The sequence below is a fragment of the Scylla paramamosain genome, chromosome 21 (genome assembly GCF_035594125.1).
Source record: "Scylla paramamosain isolate STU-SP2022 chromosome 21, ASM3559412v1, whole genome shotgun sequence".
In the NCBI taxonomy this organism is placed as follows: domain Eukaryota; kingdom Metazoa; phylum Arthropoda; class Malacostraca; order Decapoda; family Portunidae; genus Scylla; species Scylla paramamosain.
The window spans coordinates 6218016-6237368 of NC_087171.1; the positions used below are offsets into that span (position 1 = coordinate 6218016).

General features: G+C 39.7%; 1 protein-coding gene across 2 annotated transcripts in view; it reads right to left on the minus strand.

The window, feature by feature from the left end:
* Positions 1-19353, minus strand: part of LOC135110918 (protein TEX261-like) — a 290884-nt gene that overhangs the window by 91752 nt on the left and 179779 nt on the right. For both annotated transcript variants that reach the window (XM_064023598.1, XM_064023597.1), the window contains exon 4: positions 9786-9818. The gene's annotated coding sequence lies outside the window, so the exon portion shown is untranslated. The remainder of the gene's footprint in view (positions 1-9785; positions 9819-19353) is intronic.

Sequence of the window (19353 nt, forward strand, 5' to 3'; positions counted from 1 at the left end):
ACCAAATTCCAGATTTTACCACAAAAATGATGATTATTACTTAAACAATCACTTTAAGACATCAAGGATAATTTCTTGTGACTATGGATTCTGGGATTAAGGTGATGTCATTGCAAGTCTGAGTTGGTGTAGGTGTTCTTTATTCATGTTTATTGCTGTACTTTCCTAGTTAAGCTTTTAAAAGGATTCATGCTGTGAAAAATTTCTTCACTCATTTCTTAGTCATGCTTTTGTCTGTCATATTGATAAGAAATGTGCATTTGGACTAAGGAGACTTGTGAGATGCTAGTTACTTTTACACTTCTTAACTTTTTAAAGGTCTTTTACTAGAAAGGAAAATGATTTAACATTATCATTATTTATTTTCTGATTTTGAATTCAATAAAAAAATATGTACGTGGATATTGTTATGTAAACCATTCTAAGTCCTGTCTCTTCTTGCTGTTAATTTTTGCCTAAATGAGAAATCCGGAAAAGAAACCAAGACGCATATCTGATACTGGTCAAGTGCAGGTCGAGTCTTCACTCTTACGAGGTTCAAACGATTCCTTCATGGAGAAAAAGTAAACTGTGTTAACGTTTAAGATATTTGCCCATTTGTCTTTATATGCACACACACACACACACACACACACACACACACATATATATATATATATATATATATATATATATATATATATATATATATATATATATATATATATATATATATATATATATATATATATATATATATATATATATATATATAAAATTAATAAAGAGTCAGTGATTTTGTTTGAGCAATCGCCTCCCTGTAACTAAACAATTATGTAGCACGCAACACGTGTAAATGTTTCATACTCAGATTCACATTATATGATTTATACGAAATTTCAGGAGACGAGACATTTGTTTGATAGCGATCAATGTGATGATTGGTCTGCTCGGCCTTGCTTCTCATCCACCAGCGTTGCATTTCACCACCGTGCAGGGAACCTTTCCTCTTCTGTTGAACTAAACATTGCAATAATAAATGAGCTTATTTCCTATGCACATTAATTCACTCGTCTTCCGACACATCCAAAAGCAAATAATTCTTTCCTGGGACTTTTCTGGTTTTCTAGAGTGCACAAACTCACTCTTATCTTGTTATTTGTAAGAATGCTTTATTTTTAATGATATACTCATCATTGAAAAATATATGAAAATCCTTCAGCCATTTTTACAATTCCAGACACGCGCAAAATCATTGCGACATTTCTGTCTTTCAGGGAATTACCTGTTTGCTTAGAAATAACAACTTTTACTTTTTTTAATTTTTTTTTTCGTTCCTAATGTCTTTTTAACGAATTCATGTTAAGATTTTTTGCTTGCCTCATTTATTTTATTTTATTTATTTATTTTTTTTATCTATAAATATGTTTATATATCATATATTTCTTTACTCTTTTCGGAGTGTCTTTCTTTCCTGCCTTTTCTGATGCTTGCTGAATGTCTTTCGTCGAGTTAGACGTTCAATGCTTTCAGGTCTCTTCCTCAACATTGTAAATATTAAAACCTACATCTTTCCATTTCCAGTTGAAAATAGTCCCGCATGAAAAGTGGACATGGGCATGTCATGCACCGGACAGATAATAGATGAAAAAATGTTACATGAATATTAAGCTGGGAATGGTACAAGAACAACCGATAGAGATGAGAGAAGACAGTGGGAGACATTATTTTGTCCTACAGTGGAATCATGGTGGTGGTGGTGGTGGTGGTGGTTATGGTGGTGATAATGATAGTGATGCTGGTGGTGGTGATGGTGGTGGTGGTGATGCAGTACATATAAACATCACTTCCATTGTACCCAGTTTATGTACTGAAATAAAATCCTTGAAAATATAAAACCTTATCACGAGTTGAATAAAAACCACTAATAAGCTGAAGCCTCATGGAATACACGTGAAATCCGTAAACAGGAAGGACAGGGACGTGACGGTAAACACCATTTATTTTTTATGGCTGTTCAACTTTTATGACGCAAATGACACAGAGATGCGCTGCCTGGCGTGTGAATGTGTAACAACACTTGGAGGGTGCGCTGCTGCTTGGTGTGAATCTGTTTCGTGGTGCAGAAGGAGAAGAAGAAGAAGAAGAAGAAGAAGAAGAAGAAGAAGAAGAAGAAGAAGAAGAAGAAGAAGAAGAAGAAGAAGAAGAAGAAGAAGAAGAAGAAGAAGAAGAAGAAGAAGAAGAAGAAGAAGAAGAAGAAGAAGAAGAAGAAGAAGAAGAAGAAGAAGAAGAAGAAGAAGAAGAAGAAGAAGAAGAAGAAGAAGAAGAAGAAGAAGAAGAAGAAGAAGAAGAAGAAGAAGAAGAAGAAGAAGAAGAAGAAGAAGAAGAAGAAGAAGAAGAAGAAGAAGAAGAAGAAGAAGAAGAAGAAGAAGAAGAAGAAGAAGAAGAAGAAGAAGAAGAAGAAGAAGAAGAAGAAGAAGAAGAAGAAGAAGAAGAAGAAGAAGAAGAAGAAGAAGAAGAAGAAGAAGAAGAAGAAGAAGAAGAAGAAGAAGAAGAAGAAGAAGAAGAAGAAGAAGAAGAAGAAGAAGAAGAAGAAGAAGAAGAAGAAGAAGAAGAAGAAGAAGAAGAAGAAGAAGAAGAAGAAGAAGAAGAAGAAGAAGAAGAAGAAGAAGAAGAAGAAGAAGAAGAAGAAGAAGAAGAAGAAGAAGAAGAAGAAGAAGAAGAAGAAGAAGAAGAAGAAGAAGAAGAAGAAGAAGAAGAAGAAGAAGAAGAAGAAGAAGAAGAAGAAGAAGAAGAAGAAGAAGAAGAAGAAGAAGAAGAAGAAGAAGAAGAAGAAGAAGAAGAAGAAGAAGAAGAAGAAGAAGAAGAAGAAGAAGAAGAAGAAGAAGAAGAAGAAGAAGAAGAAGAAGAAGAAGAAGAAGAAGAAGAAGAAGAAGAAGAAGAAGAAGAAGAAGAAGAAGAAGGTGGTATTCCGAGGAAAAAAATATTAGAAAAAATAGAGAAACAAAAGGCATGACCGATCTGCGCATGAACCATTTTGTGTGTTTCATTTTCTTATTTTGGTATTGTTATGTGGCGCGTTATGAAGAAATAGTAAAATCATCAGGCCTTTCTTTCATGTTCTCCTAGATACGATTAGGTTTCCTCATAGCCACTTCATTTACAAGTTCAGCACCATCCACCTTCCGAAACTGTACAGCCTGAAGATCTGGTCCGTGAATGCTGGAATTAGTCGATCTACTTTTAAAGATCAGTACACAAGAACATATCCAATTATGAGTTGAGAATATTAACTTGATGTCGTAGCCAAGGGTGTGTCGGGTGTGTCGTAGCCAAGACACCCAGGCCTATAGCATTGCCCCCGAGACCACCGACGTGACCCCTCGTGAGGCCGCGTCACCCCTGGTCACGAGCAGGACAGTGCCTGCCCTGATGCCGAGGCACACCGAGCGCTGGGTAAAGGTGACTAAGGCCGTGTAGTTAATGGACCTGGCCTAGTCGTAATCAATCTTGTGATCAAGTTACCTTACAGCCTACGCAAGTCGTTGACCTCACAAAACAGTGACTCACTATTAGCCTCAGTAATGCACGAGCTAGAAGGACATTGAAAAACTAAAGATGTTCGTGTGTAAAGGTGGTTAACCATGGACTCCCACCGAGACATGTTTCTAACGAACCTACAGTGAAGTATAAGCATCCTGGTGATCGTGTGGGGTGAAGGAAGAGATGAGTGTACTAACTAGTTGGATTTTAAACCTTAAAGGATAACTCCTTATGTAGTAGTAGGTAACAATGTAAGTAGGTCGACGTTGCCGTCGTCACAATTAGAATATAAGGCGAAGTAAGACCTTAACTAGACTCCAAGAGTGGAGTGTTACAAGTTTCAGAAAGGTGCTCACACTCGACAGCAAAATGAAGCTCCCAGTCGTTCTCTGTCTCGTCTTGGTCGTAAGTAATACTTAGAAGATTTTTCCTAAGTGCCTTGTGTGTCTCAACTTAGTATGTTGTTCCAGTATACTGTGTTCTCCATATGTTTTATGTTATTTTCCATGTGTTGATATAATACTGAATCTCAATCATCAATATCACAGGACATGTGCAAGCCTAACGCTGTGTCACCATATTCTAACTCAGTCACCACCAACACTGTACAGACTTACACACCTGTGTCACGGAACATGAAAGTAGTCGTCACCATTCTTTTAGCGTTTTACTTTTTTTATATTTTCATTTCTATTATTATTATAGTCATCATCACAGGACAGACTCGCTATATTAACTTGATCAAACATTTGTCTTCGCACACAGAGGATGGATGGAACGCAAGGTAAAGAACGTAAGGGATATGTAAACAAGTGACAAGACAGTGGAGCAAGAAGCGGTAAAACAAACGGAGGGAGTGGACTTCATTAGACAAATAAAACCTGGTGGTAGAAATATCAAGTATTCAACGTGTAGGGAAAGGCGACATTGTACTTTGGCGAGTGAAGAAATGAGGAATGCATAACATACTTAACATTACAGAAATTGACTGATCAAATTAAGAGTTGTGATACAAATTCTACAGATTATCTGTGAACAGTATACAAAATATTTAGTATCAGGGGAAAGGTCGTTTAAGTATTACTACGGAAACAAGGATACTCAGAAATTTGTGCTTTCTTAGCTGATGGAAACTCTTGAGTCGTTGAAAGCATATTGAGTATGTAATCACCCCAGAACTATATAGGAGTGTTGTGGTTCCTGTAAGGTCGTTTTTCAAATACCGTAGGAGAGTTGTCATCACTATACTGGCGGATACGGTCCAGTTTCATAGTGTTAGTTTGTAATAAGGGTAAGCGATAGAAGCAGAATTTTCTCTAACCAGTAATGAGAGATTTGGTATACTTCAAATCAGCCACAACACAAATATATCTGCCAAGAAAGGCTCTTTGACATTCAGGAGTTCAAGGAGACAAATTTATGAAACCTTTGGAGCCTAAAAGCAGAGTAAGTCATCAATGGGATCGATGATAGAATGAAAACAAATCCATTTCCCCCCAAAATACTTTATTACATTTCTTTGTCGCTTTTCTTGTCCTTTCATTAAGGCAGCATGTGAGAAGGCGGACTGTGCTGCCGGGATTGAACGAAAGCTATAAGAAAAGCGGTAGAGAATGTTGTGCAGTTATGATGTCTGGAGAAATTTTGTAGTGTTATTGATTCAACATTGAGGCTGTCTCTTGACAGAAGCCGTAACGCCATGTTCAAATGCGACTAGAAGTTACCGAAAGGAGAGGCAGTGAAGAATTCTCGTCCAAATGAAGGACACACACATTCCCTGTCATGGATCCTGCACTACGCTTAGGTCTAATCCTTGGAGGATAAGGATTACCGAGGATTGAGCAGGATTTCCGGATTCCAGAGCGCGACAAGTGAGAGAGGAGTCAGCTGAGAGGGAAGACCCAAGCGTAGTATTCCTAATAAATTGTGATTAATGTTTTAAAAGGGCAAAGCAGGCCACAAGAATTAAACACTAAGTAACACCGAAGGCACAGGCGCAGCAGCGCACAGGCTGACCGAAGGCGCAGCGGTTTAGTCGCTTGGTACTGAGACGAAAGATACTTAAAGCACAAGGGCGCGGTCGCTGCCCTGCCTCAATGTTGTGGTGGCCCTGGCCTACGTGGTCTTCGTCACGTAGTTCGTCACCTAGGGAGCGACAACTTTCAGGGCACCATTAGTGGACGGGTGGGTGAATGGGTGGATGGGTGGATGAACTTTTATTTGGTGAGTGCGTTCACGCGGTTCCTTCATGGAGTCAGGGCAAGACGTTTGAATGATTAAACAAAAATATAACCACAGACTGTGAAATGTTTGGACTATCCAGTCACTTTCTTTTCAGTCAACTGTGGCTTTCATAAGTGATGCTCTTAAATTGCTCAATATATGTACATTTCCTCAAGCTGAAGAAGAAGCCGACGCAATTAAATGGTTCATACAAAACAGCTGCTGTACCAGCATAAAGGAAGCTCTGCCTCCGTGTCTAAAGCTGTTCCTTTCATTAACCGTGCACACTGCTATATTCTTAAGCTGGACAACTGAACTAATAATATATATATATATATATATATATATATATATATATATATATATATATATATATATATATATATATATATATATATATATATATATATATATATATATATATATATATATATATATATATATATATATAATTATATAACCGTATCCTATTAGTTGATAAAATAATGGGCATGAATTGGAATTTTTAATTGTTTATGATTTAAGTAAACAAATAAGATGATATGAAACAGTATGATAATATATCAGAAAAAGTTATTGTGTACTATATGTTTTCAATTATGTATTTACGCTACTACTACTGCTACTATTACTACTACTACTACTACTACTACTACTACTACTACTACAATCTCATTGAAATGTCGCATTCCCCTTAGGTGAGGGACGCGGATTGATGCGAGTCAATCTCCCGTATGCAAGATAAATTGTTGGGTGACCTCTCGCGCTGGGTAGTCAGTCGTGAGTCGAGGGGCATTTTACACAGTCTGTATTCTCTTCACGCAAACATACAGACGAAACTACAGTACTTCCAATTAAATTTAAAGTTTATCGTGTGTGTTTCTGATCAGTGTGTGTGTGTGTGTGTGTGTGTGTGTGTGTGTGTGTGTGTGTTCATGACGAGTGTGCGTAATTCAAAGCACAAACACAAGAGAGAAATCTAATACTCAAAGATCTCGCGATTTCAATAAATGTTTCCGGTTGTGAGTGTAATTTGTAGCAATGGAATATCAAATCTCACAAAACTGCTCACGATAGCTGATGTATAAAAAAAATGACACATTTATAGAAGGTTAAGAGACGATGATGCTTGCATTTCTCCTCAATATACGAGCTACTATTATTCAAGGGAACTCTGGAAAGCCCAAACGTATTTATTCCTTTTTCCTGCTTTGTATCTTCGTACGACTTCAATTCTTTTTTGAGCCGAATTTGAGGTAATCTCTGAAGTAAAATCATCTTCCCTTTCGAAACTGTTACCGATTCTGATAAAATGTCTTTGTGAACTGGTCGTGAAAAACGCGGATGGAGAGAGGCATGAGTGGAGGCAGTGCTTTGTGCCATAGAACAACTTCCCTCTCAGCGTCCCTCCCTTCCCCCATCATCCCTAGAAAAAAAGAGAGAAAAAGTAAGGAAAAAAGAAAAACCTCACAAGCCGCTCGCATCCTCGACGACAGGTACACTGTTACTGGAGTTGGCATGTCTCGTTCTGGACTACTTTTCTTTCATGGCTGTACAGTACTGGAGGGTTAAGGTGCTTGCCCTTCTCTCCTTCGCTCCTTGTGTGTGTGTGTGTGTGTGTGTGTGTGTGTGTGTGGTGGTTTATTCCTAGCCTGCAAGTAACGAAGTAAGAGTGGTAGTTTTAGTGGGAGTACCAGGCTGTAGTAGGGGAAGTGCGTTATGGGAGTTGGGTGCATAACGAGTAGAAAGGATGAACGATTTATAGCGGTGCTGGAATTTCGCTTTATTCTAGATCCTGTGGAATAGTTGGCTCTTTATCCTCACAGGAGATTGGAAGATTCACCTCCCTCTTTAAATAAGTGACTTACGGATGGCAGACAAGAGAACTGTGAGCAAGTGACGAAATGCAACTTCATGCATAGATATATAAGTTATTAATTTGGTGGTCTGTTTTCAATATGTAACGTCAAAATAAGGTAGCAAGGTTTGAAGGAGAGGCGACGAAAGGAACGGAATGAAGCATCTATGTATCAGAACGGTGAGTTGACCAGCTTCTGAATGACAGGAAGCAGCGGCTTTTGAGAGGATATTTGTTCAACGAAACGTCAAAACAAAGCTAGATGATTTTGCGTCGTTTTTTTTGCGTTCAGATTTAGAAGATACAAATTTGGATAGATCTTATGAATTATGAGTTCAAGACTACACAAATCGTATTGTGCTTTCACTGTGTATGCATGAAGAAAGAAAAGGAAAAAAATAAGGAATACATGAATGAATAAGTGGAAATCAGTAAAATAAAACAATAAATAAGTATATAATCAGGCAAATGAGTGTACGAATAAATTGATGTATGAATGACCATAAATGAAAAAAAAAAAAATAAGCGCTTAAATAGACAAATATATAAATAAATGGATATACAAATAAATAAGTAAATGAATAAATAATGAAACAATAAAACAGACTAACAAAACAACAACTACAATAATAATTCCTACAACATTATTTTCTTTCCCAGTCATCCTTCCCACTCCGCTCCTCTCTTTCGCACCCTATATACTCGTGTGTATGTGCGGCACGCGACTAAAATAAATTTCACTGTGTCATGCCTCTGGGCAAATAATTCCATCACAGCACTTTAATATCTTTACTCCTCTCTCCTGAATTCCAACAACAATTTTCAAATAAAAGAGTAAATGGAAGGCTCTGAGATCCACCCTCTGCCTCCATGATGAGAATGTTTGTTTTGTAAGCAGTGTCACCTTCATTACTTCCTTTACTCCCTTTCTACTCCCCGGCTCCTTACCTGTCGTCCTCCCTCTAACCACCAACACCTTAGTACAGAGAGATTAATAACAGTTTCTGCCGGACACTGTATACAAGATGCATCTAGTTTTATTATAATACAGACTGAATGAACACTGATAACAACTAAACTTTTTTTCTCTCTCTTTCCTTACATAGCTTCTCTTCACTATAGTGCACTGGATCTTATTTTTTCTGTAACTACATTTCAGTATACAGTGTTTCACTTTATAAGGGAAAGAAAGTCTAGTTTGTGTGGTATCCTATTTTGTCTCCTAAAAATGGAAAAAAACAAAGAACTTTAATTTCAATGCATTAAATTCTGGTTTTATATACAAGTGTTGGTTAAAAGGTTACAATGCATAAGTCGACTTGAAAGCATCACACAAATATTCCCACACAGAGCCACTGCCAGTACATTGTTTGGACGTTCCCCTCCCTTCAAAAGAACGCAGCCTTCCTTACAATACGCTCGTCCCCCATCTCAGTGTTATAGTGAAATCGGTGAGTGTATTACTTTAAAAGAAAGGTTACAATTAGAGCAATAGCAATACTACATAGATAATTAAGAAAATATATACAATCTCTCTTATACATATATCTACATCCTGCATATCTACATCCTCCAAATATGAATGTAAAATAAACCTACTTAACATCCACATACACCTAACCTCAACATACACACAAGCCAGGAGGAAAAAAAAGAAAAGGAAAAAGTGGAGGAAAATCTAATACAATAATAACAACTACAAAAACAACCAGTAAACAACCAGTAAAGGATACACTCTCCTTTACAACAATACAATAAAAGAAGAATCGTTGTGTGTATTCGTACATCAATGCCGGTCATAAGCTACTTTCACTCTAAAAAAAAACAGGAAGAAAAGAAAGTGTATGATCAAATGCTCCTATTGAAGCGAGGCAGGCACAGTTCTCTGCTCTGCTCCCACAAACACGGGTTCTGTGCATCATGGTGGTGCACAAGTGACGCAGCAGAACACTTCAGCTGTATATGGATGATGTTTTCGTCCTTCCAGTTCCATACTAAAAGCTATACGACTTGCTCTTGCAGCCGATTAGAATAAAGAAATCAGCGAGGAGTTCCATCCTAAACGCTACTGAGTGGATTACTGTTAGTGCATTATTTTTTTTTATCGTATGCTTGCTGTAGTAACACTTACAGTAAATTCAGCTACTTACTTGAAGACCAAAGAGAACAAATGGACACTAACCTTTGACGATCTGCCGGAAAGGTACGCTGGAGTCTGAAACAGAAAGACGAATTCGTTTAGACAAATTTGTTGATAAAAAAAAAAAAAAAGCAATTGATGGATAAATGAATAAACGAAAAAGAAAACATCAACTGTCCTTATGATAAAAATGCGTTTTTTCTCTAAATCAGTACTTTGGCTGGCGTCACGCGTAAGCTGTGTGGCTGGAGGTAAACCTGAGAGGGCACATCGAGAGAGAGGCGCCTTCAGTTTTGCTTTGCGATGACCTCCCGCATCTTGTTCCTGAACTTTAAAGTAAAACACGTGTAGATAACAAAGATGGTCACTATAAGCGCATGTACAATGAAGGAAGATTTGTTAGCGCATAGAGGCATGGAAATATTGTAACCGTACGTCAGATCATTCTAGAAGCAAAAGTGGAAATTTCCTATTGTGTTGCGTGCTGGGAGTGGTGTCTAATTACGGTTTCCCCTTCTAGTTAACTCACAACATATTGAAATAGGAATATGTATCATCTGCAGTCATCAAATAATCATTAATAATTATAAATATATGTTACATGAGTAGATGATGGTTAGGCAGAAGGCCCATACTGGAAACAGATCCTGTGAAGTCCACTACCTACGTTGTCACGCCCTGTCACGTGGCATGACAGGCACCGCACTCAAGGACCCCCGCAGGCAGAGAGGAAGGACCTGGCCAGCTTAGAGGGTCTGTGCTGTGTGCTTGTGCGAGCCATACCAGAAACAGTCGCACAAAGACTATAACCAGAGCACTCCTACCACAATTGCTGTTCATTGCGTGCATGGAACACGGAAAAGTGAATGTGACACTGCATAAAAGTGACTTAATTGTGGTGACAGTGACATTGAAAGTGACAATGAGAGAGATTAAGAATAAATTTTCTTATTGAGAATCGTAGTATTACACCGGCTTAGTGTCTAAATGATATTTGTAAATTGTAAACATATGTACATAAAAACTGTTTTAAAAGTTTTCCTAATTGCCTGGGTACTAAAGACAGTTATATTGCCTTTAATTGCTCAGAGGAACTACTAGCAATCAAATTATACCTGAACACTGCAAACGCGGTGAACAAACTGTCGTATGTGTGTGTGTGTGTGTGTGTGTGTGTGTGTGTGTGTGCGTGTGTGTTGTGCGCATTTTATGAGTATATGCAATAAGCGTATTATAACTTGCATGGTGTAATCGACTTAAAATCTTAATGGACCTATTTTATCATAAGTTTTAGTGGTATACATATATATCTATTTTTAACTTAAACATTTGAACATCTAAGCTTTTATGACAGAGTGAAAGGACACCATCAGTGAGAGGCGGTAGACTATTCTTAAACAATGAACAATCCACATCACAGAGCCCATATTGTTTGATATAGTACATTGTGGTGGCTCTCCAGGTAGCGAATAAAAAATATTATGACTTTTATTGAAGAAAATCCCCTTTGGCCAGATGCGATTTTTAAGAAAAGAAAATAAACTCTTTCAATACAAGTATTGGATACTAAAGAATCCAGATCTTCTATGAATAGTTACGCAATAGTGATGTTTTATTTTTTTACGATGAGAGAGAGAGAGAGAGAGAGAGAGAGAGAGAGAGAGAGAGAGAGAGAGAGAGAGAGAGAGAGAGAGAGAGAGAGAGAGAGAGAGAGAGAGATTCGAACACATATACCTACAAAATTATATAAAGGTAGACAAGACCTGAATTTCAATAGTAACAAGAAACAGCAGCAGCCACCACCATTACCACCAACACCACTACAAACACCACCACCACCACCAAAAACAAGAGCAGTAACAACAAACACCGTTGTCGTCAACAAAAGAAAGAAGATAAAAAAAAGAAACCTTATTTTAGCCAGAAACATTACAACAACAACATCACCAATAACAATAGTAACAACAACGACAACAACAACAACAAAAACAACAAGAGCAACAACTAAACACAATTGCAACTGTAAGCAAAACCTGAGAAAACTTGAACAAATTCTCACTGCAAGTGTGTCCTTGCATCTTCCTTTCCTGTCCACTCCCAGTCCTCTCCTCCGTCAGACACACATCCCCTCCCGCCTCTCCCCTCCCCCCCTCCTTACATTTTGCCTTTGCATCTTAAAACATCAAATCACGAATTCCGGGAAAAATATTTAAAATTTTCGTCCTGGAAACAGAGGCGGCAACATGTGAGTGGTGCCGTTTGAAGAAGCTTGCCGCGTCTTACTGAATACATCTCAACTCCGAGGCTGTTTGCACGCGAGGAGGCGGAGGCGATACACACGCCAGGTATGAATATATGAATGTCTCTTCTGGTACGGTCTGGCGAGAACCACCTCCTACCAAAGCGCAACAGGTTCTAAGCACACTTAGGCTCAGTTTGTCTTGTTAAGTGTGCGTGCATTTTCTGGCAGCTTACCAAAATGCATCCCCGAGCCAGCTGCTGCAAAGGAACATCAAAAGTGCCGAAGATGATGCGACTTGTCTGCCTGCACAGGACACGCGCCGAGCAGCTTTTTCTATGAATGCTTCAGACTTTCTTGCAGAAGTGTTTCAAGAGTCTTGGTTATTGTGCTCGCGTTCCGCCGCGTTTACATCCCGAAGACACTGCTCCAGGGGATGTGTGACGCTTCAGAAATAAAAATATTCTACCTGCATAAATATCTCCGGAACTAAATTCACACAATCATGGTGGGATATACAAAACTCTCCAAGTCACAGCCCTGCTTTAACCCACTCCTCACTCCCCACACGTGCCTTCCGTGTCACTTAGCTTGTATTGCACATGGAACTCTGCATTTGAGGGAATATCATCTAGACCACCATGTATCACACATGTATCATACATCTCTTACTATAAATTAAATAATGCAGCTTATTGCAAACAACTTTTTAAAAGGCCAACATGTTTGCTACTGTTTGTTCTTGCTTTGTGTTCATCCCGTCTGAAGCCAAAATAAAATGTAACTGACGGATGAGATAGTTTCTGAGAAGAGTCTTTCCGTATGTAAGTCAGTAGTTCAGTTCTCAGGTTTGTAAGAAATAAGTCTTTTCCAGCTGATTTTGCTTGCTAACTCCCTATCTGCATTTATTCATTTATTTTTTCAATAAACTACACCCCAAGTAATGGTTTCAGTCACGGCAAACTCTGCGAGCATTCAGCCGCCTCCGGAACGACGCGAGGGAGCCAGGTGACCATAAATAAAAATTCCCATTATTTGCTCCATCAGTCCTTCTGCCATCAGCTTGCTGGACTGGCCTGTCTCCCAAAACCACCCGCTTTTATCAGCACAGTCCTCAGGGCAGAGTCGCCGCCATCACCATTCACCGCCACCATCACCATCACCTCCCGCCACCATCACCGTCCCTGCCACGGACACCAGCCAGGCCTGTCATTATTTAATTTGATGGAGAGCTCGTGGGGGTGAATATTAATTTAGAATATGAAGGGCACGGCCTGCTCTCTTCCACAGCCCCACCGGAAATTAATTATCAAATATTTTGCTGATTAACGCTGTGGCCAGGTGGGCATGTGTTGGCGGTGCCGCAACGCTCACGGCACCTGTTAGGCGTTTATTTACCAATCTATCGACACGTCTCTTTATCTGCCGATGTCTATCTACATAATATTGTGATCGTATGTAGTGCTCTGTTGACGACTCCAGGACGGCGACTTCTCTCACCTGTACGTATTTCTCTCCATCTGTTCGCCGTTCTCTCAGGAAATGTCCTGACGTAACATCTTTTTACCAATCAATATAATTATCATCTATATTATTATATGCATATCTATATCTCATTGTGATCCTGGGCAGTGTAGATAACTATAGCACGGCACGCCATCTCAACTACATTTCAGTCCCTCATGTTCATCTGTTCCCATTAGGTCAGAGAAATGTAGCTTCACTTCTCTAGCTTGATATCTTTTTGGCTTCATTTCATTTTCCAAAGTTATTTGAGTTCCCATGCCACGCTCCATCGACTTGTTTCGTCCACTTACATTGTCGCTAACAAACCCTGTGCACTGACTAGGACGGTGGACATGGGCTCTTCATCTTTTTTCTTTCTTTTTTTTTCGTAATCCACCTTATGATAACCATTGGTTTCTTTCAACTTTCCTTTATCATTCTTCTTTCCAGACAGGATGGACATTCTTACATCCTTGATCCATATCCGTGCTCGCATCCGTGTTGGTAAAAAAGTAAAGGCCGGGGGAAGCAATACAGAAGCGTCCATTGATCTGTTCCGGATCCACCTCTGTGGGGGAATAGCACAGAGGGCGGCTTTTGACGAGCACAGTGGGTTGCGGCAGCTCCTGAGAGGCTGGCCAGGGGATTGGGTGCTTATGAAAACTTAAGAATTCAGAGTTGAATTTTAGTGTTTTTGTAATCTACTACACCATTTTAAAACAACAGCAAACTATTGTAATTCAAGGTCACATGATAATTAATTCTCTCACTGCTATTTGACATATTACTCCTTAACCACAAAACCAATATTATTATTTTTTTTTGTTCTACAGGCACATTCTAAACATAATGCTTTTTGGACATGGGAAAATCCATACACTTAATCCTTTTTTCTTTCTTTCTGATGCTCGTAAAGATTTTTATAGTGATTTCAGTGTAGTTAATGTTGTATATCGCGGTGATTGCAGTTACTTTTCATTCACAGCTAAGCATTGTCGGAAAACCACTACTTCATGAGAGAGAGAGAGAGAGAGAGAGAGAGAGAGAGAGAGAGAGAGAGAGAGAGAGAGAGAGAGAGAGAGAGAGAGAGAGAGAGAGAGAGAGAGAGAGAGAGAGAGAGAGAGAGAGAGAGAGAGAGAGAGAGAGAGAGAGATTTTAAGTTTTCTTTGGAGGATAATGCCAACTTTAGATAGAATGTATTGTGCTGTCATAATTTTTGACACAAATATACGAACATCTTTCGGAGGGGGTAAATGTGAAGTGGACACTCAAGATCTCGCGGAAACAGGAATGCTCACCTTCACTGATACACTGGCACGGACACGAACGCCCAGGAGGATACGAATCATGAATGTTCCGCCTAACTGTCTGGAAACATGGTGGTGCAGTGTATGTAGTGCCGGGAATGAGAGTGCCTCCACTGCAGCCTGCCACACTCTGCCACCTCACCCTCGCCCTCTCATCACCCAAGCCCTTGTCAATAATGTCCCGGCCAATGAGAACACGACGCACTCTGTCATCAAGCCGCACTCTCCTGTTTTTTATCTCTGAGTACCTGCACATATTTTACAGCTCCTATGCAACACTATCTGCTCCAGGGGAGGAAAAGAAGCTAAGAAAGAAGAAAAAGGTGAGTACGTGATGTTCCATATAAACACACACACACACACACACACACGGGCGCGCGGTGGTGTCATATAACAACTTAAGTCGCAAATATTACAAAGAAAGAGGATGAAGTAAGATAAAATAGCACAAAGCAACTTGATGCTAAAAAAGGAAGAGGAAAAAAAGATGGAGTAAGACAAAGGAGTCTCTGCAGGTCAAAGAGAAGGTCAACCTATTCCTTACACACACATACATACACACACACACACACACACACACACACACACACACACACACACACACACACACACACATACACACACACACATATGGGTACATATGTACATACAAACAAAGAGAGAGAGAGAGAGAGAGAGAGAGAGAGAGAGAGAGAGAGAGAGAGAGAGAGAGAGAGAGAGAGAGAGAGAGAGAGAGAGAGAGAGAGAGAGAGAGAGAGAGAGAGAGAGAGTCAGCCTGGTGATTTAAGACGGACGCTTGCAGTGGTGGTGCAAACAGATGCTGCGTTTATATTGGTGCTTGTTAAAGAAGTTAGCCTCGAGGCAAGGCTAATGGACACTGCTGTGTGGGATTTTAAACCAGGCCACACGTGACGGGACTTCAACTTTAATCTCGTAGCAATTCTTTACGAAGGATTACAAAGGATAGCCAACAGCAGTGGACTTTTTGGTAGTTCATAAGCTGTTTCATTATACTACTCTTCACTAACTGGCAGCAGAGCAGATAAGGCAGCACACATTGGAAGGCTCCTCCCTACTCTCCCTTCCCTGCAGCCCAAGTTAGCCCCAACAGAAACGATATAATTTCTTTTTAAAATTATCATGGAACTTATGAAGACACTGATAAGGAAGCGTATTTTCTTGTTAATTTTGCTCGTGTGGAAAAATATAAATGATTGGTGGGTTAATGTTCAATGTACTGTGGATGCGTTCTATTTGATGCTGATGATGATGACTGATAAAAACTTATTTATTACTATAAGCACTTTTTGGGAAGACCAGTTAAGAATGAAGAAGGAAGGCAGCCCAAGAAGATAAATATTGCTTGGCATTTGTATAACAGAAAGAGAAAGTAATTTTAAACAGTAAGGAACGAACTGCATGTACCTATCACGCCATGACATCCAATACCTCTTTGCCTTTGTCCTCCTCGCTCTTCGCTTCCTATCACACGAACTCAGGAAAATTTACTAAGCGTGTGAAAAAGCTCAAAGTATTGCCAGAAACCTCATGAATAAATCTCACGGCTTACAGTTCTCGCATCCACCGCAATAACAATACCTAACTAGGACACATCCTCTGCCACGACGATCAGTACTATTACCGGCGAACCAAACAAAAATAACGAACATAAAAAAAAAGGAAAATAAGTAGCAACAGTACCTGGTGAACCAACTCAGCTCACAATCAAGAAGTCCAAGGCTCGGATCTGTATGGGTGTGTTTCCTTTCATGTCGGCACCCCTGCTAGGCGAGCAAAAAGTAGGAACATGTAGGTGCAAGACGAAGGGTTCGTGGTCTTGCTGTGTGGCAGGAACAGAGTCCATTAATCCTCCCCTTCTGTAAATGTGTGTGTGTGTGTGTGTGTGTGTGTGTGTGTGTGTGTGTGTGTGTGTGTGTGTGTGTGTGTGTGTGTGTGTGTGTGTGTGTGTGTGTGTGTGCTCATGTGTTGTTATTGTACATGTACATACACATCCTCCATTTAGACATCTCAATAGCCTTTAATAGAGCCTGACGTAATCTCACATACGGTCTCTATTCATCTATCTGCCCCTTATTGTAAGCTTCACAAGTTTCCTTGCCAGTCATTCTATTGCTGCGGTGGTAGACAGCTACTGTTATTTTCATTTGCCTAATTATGGTGGTGTTTCACAAGCTCTGTCCCATCATCTGCTAAATTATTTATAAATGATCTTAACCAAAATTGTTGCGCTTCTCACACTTACTTGCCTGATGATGACTACCTTGCATTTTTCAACGCCATTTGTCTTAATTTCATCACAACAGACAACTCACGCAGAGAAGCCACTGAACGCTTAACTACTGACCTTTCCATAATATATGAGTGGGGAACGACAAACCTTACATTGCTCGATGTCTCAGACACTTAGTTTATTCATCTATTCACTCGACACAATCTTCCAGGTAACTTTCTCCTCTTCTTTCACGACATTCTGTTATCTCCCTCTTCCTCACTGATATATTTTGTCTGAATTTCTAAAAACCTTAGACGTAAATTTTACATTTTGTTTTATGTAAGAGGGTTTCTGGGCAAGGCAGGAAATAAAATGAGGAAAAGGGCTAACTTACTAAAACAACTTCCATCGCTGGGTGTTATTTTTTTCCCCAGCTTTTTAGTCTATACCTTATACTACTACTACTGTCTTTACTGCTGTTGCTGCTGCTGGTGCTGGTGCTGGTGCTACTGCTGCTGCTGCTACTACTACTACTACTACTACTACTACTACTACTACTACTACTACTACTACCACCACTACTTCTACAACTCGCAGATGGAGCACGCAGGGGAAACGTGATGAACACACCGCCACCACACACTCACATTCTCCACCGCCGCTATTGGTATTCCATGGTCGGCCGATGCTTTTTATGATTTCATTAATATTTTTAATAAGAACATTCATCTGCTTAATTTGCCCACAATATAATTTTTATTGGGAATAAACAAGCCAATTCAGATCTGATTTATTTGCCTGATTAATAATTGCAGCACGAGCATATAATTCAGGAAGAAAAATGCGCAAATATTCAGTGAACAGTACGGTGGCTCCCCTTCCCAACAGTGGGTAAGTAATGGCGGCACTGGAGGAAAATTACTTTTAACCAACCAATCACGGGCGATAGTTGGTTCCCTCCTGGATGGGGAGGATAATGTTAGAGTTAATTAGATTTTACAGAACTGGGCTACAATACTAGTAGCCGATACTACATTACTGTACAGCACCAGCAATAACCACCAATACTACTACTACTACTACTACTACTACTACTACTACTACTACTATTACTACTACTGCTGCTGCTGCTGCTGCTGCTGCTGCTGCTGTTGCTGCTGGTACTACTACTACTACTACTTCTACTATTACTACTACTACTACTACTACTACTACTACTACTACTACTACTACTACTATTACTACTGCTGCTGCTGCTGCTGCTGCTGGTACTACTACTACTACTACTACTACTACTACTACTACTACTACTATCCTGCCACGAATGTAGTATAGTAGTAAGGAAAAGTAGCTTTTCTTAGATGCTGGGGAAAAAAGTAAAGTGTTTTTCCTGAGTGGAAAGTCACCTCCGTGTCAGTAAAGGATGTACCTAACTTGTCTGTGTCGGCAGCAGCCCACACACAATTATGAAAAACGTGTGTGTGTGTGTGTGTGTGTGTGTGTGTGTGTGTGTGTGTGTGTGTGTGTGTGTGTGTGTGCGCGCGCGCGCACACACACACACACACACACACACACACACACACACACACACACACACACACACACACACACACACACACACACACACACACACACTTCAGAAACATAAGCACACTGGCAACAATGACAGAAAAAAAGGTGATCGCTATGAACAGCAGGAAGCATCGGTATTACTTCAGTGGTGTACCGCCCGTGTGCCTCGAGTACATGACTCAAAAGCAGAAAGGCAATTACAGTCGTTATAAAAGCAAATGCAAGAGAATATTGTAAAAAAAAATAATAAATAAATAAGAAAAAATAATAAAACACGCATTAGATCTCTGCAGCTTAACTGTGTCACATCGACAAGGCAACTACTGGCTGACCTGAGCCTGACCCTGGACGCCTGAAGGCCCCGCAACAGGTCAGCAGCAGCAGCAGCAGCAGCAGCAGCAACAGCAGCAGCAGCAGCAACAACAGAAGCAGCAACAGAAGCAGCAGTAGCAGCAACAGCAGCAGCAGCAGCAGCAGCAGCAGCAGCAGTAGTAGTAGTAGTAGTAGTAGTAGTAGTAGTAGTAGTAGTAGTAGTAGTAGTACCTAGTAAAGTATATAAGGAAACTATAGAAATTAGTAAAGCTCACCGGAATCCATCGCTCTCCTTGAAATACATTTGGTAATGTGCCATTTGATATCATTTTCGAGAAAACAATCAACAACCGACACCTGATATTTATGATCATAGCATTTTACTTTGGATATGGGATTACATTACTCTGAATTTTCAGATTCTTGAGTCCACGTTTTCTT